This window comes from Puntigrus tetrazona, chromosome 14 (assembly GCF_018831695.1).
Source record: "Puntigrus tetrazona isolate hp1 chromosome 14, ASM1883169v1, whole genome shotgun sequence".
NCBI lineage: Eukaryota > Metazoa > Chordata > Actinopteri > Cypriniformes > Cyprinidae > Puntigrus > Puntigrus tetrazona.
The window spans coordinates 5,733,233-5,734,579 of record NC_056712.1 but is presented as its reverse complement, the minus strand read 5'-3'; positions in this window follow the sequence as shown (position 1 = coordinate 5,734,579).

Here is a 1,347-nt window from a genome sequence, read left to right as displayed (position 1 = left end):
ACAGACAGTTTTGGTGCAAACAGGAGATATGAGGAGCATGTTTAATTCTGCAGTGAGTTGGGCAGCTGTGGTTTTATGTTTTTTGGATACAATCCGGGTTAACAAGCGGACATTCCCTTCAGTCAGCTTCCTCTTTCGTCCACAGTGACTCCTGTTGGATGTGGTTTGTTGTTCTTGGTGTATGCTGACACTACCCTGGACACCGTGACTCTGGATACATCACAAACACTTCCTGTCTGGGTCACAGATGCGCCTGGTTTGATTAAAGCAGTATATTTTAATTAAACAATAGTTACTCCTGTATTTGTTTATAGTTATTTTAAGGGCAGTTTGTCGAGGTCTATTTTTACACACCGAGGGCCTCAGTGTCCTACAAACACACTTCCTGAAGTATTTGGCATTAAAACATTTGACACATTACTGGAAAACAGCTATATCAGCATCTACTGAAAAATCTGGTCAAGCTTGATGTCAACATGATCACACCTAAGTTTGTGAAGGATGAAATGAATTCTGGAGAAGGAGTTTGCCTATAAACAGCCAAGACGCCAAGTTATTACTTATTTACTGACATAGAAAAATATTTCCTTCTAAAAATATAGGCGGAATAAAGCCAGATACAACAAGCGAACTGGGTTTATACCGATGTTGAAGTAACTTCATGCCTCTCACTGTTTAGCTCAAAATGAAGCTGTCAGTTTAGTATACACTCTTAAAAATGTCCGGAAATCTAAGATTGCTTTGTTTAACGTCTTCTTCTTCCTTGAAAGATCTCAAATCTTTGTAATAAAACTATTCCAAATACATATTAACCCTCATTAAACGCACCTGATTCAACTCATCAAGCTCATTAGTGTTTGAGAATTAATGTGCAGTATCCTGAACAAAAAATGAATTAAAAAATAGTCAATAAAAAGTAGTTAGCGTTGTTTAATAGATTATTAATCACCGATGTTATATATGATTTTCATTTGAATGTCATTTCCTCTGATTGACTGTCATTTGTTTACAATCTGTTTGCCTTTATTTAGTAACAGTAAAGTCATTCCTCAAATGCAGTTTCCATTGCATAACTACATTCTTTATGTCAATTATAATCATACCTTCAGTCTTTATTCATATGTAACTCTCTGTTGTGCTTCAGTGCTGACGAATCACATCATTTTACTAACAGCGAAGGAAGCAAATGAAAAATAAAATAATGTTCTCATCATGTTCTTCTTGTAAAAGCGTGACGTGTCTGGTTTAAAGCTTCCTTCTTCACAGATGATTAATTCATTTAATGCAAAGCACAGCAGCTTCTCAAGGTGCTGAATAAAAATATATTCAAAGAAAAAAGAAATAAAC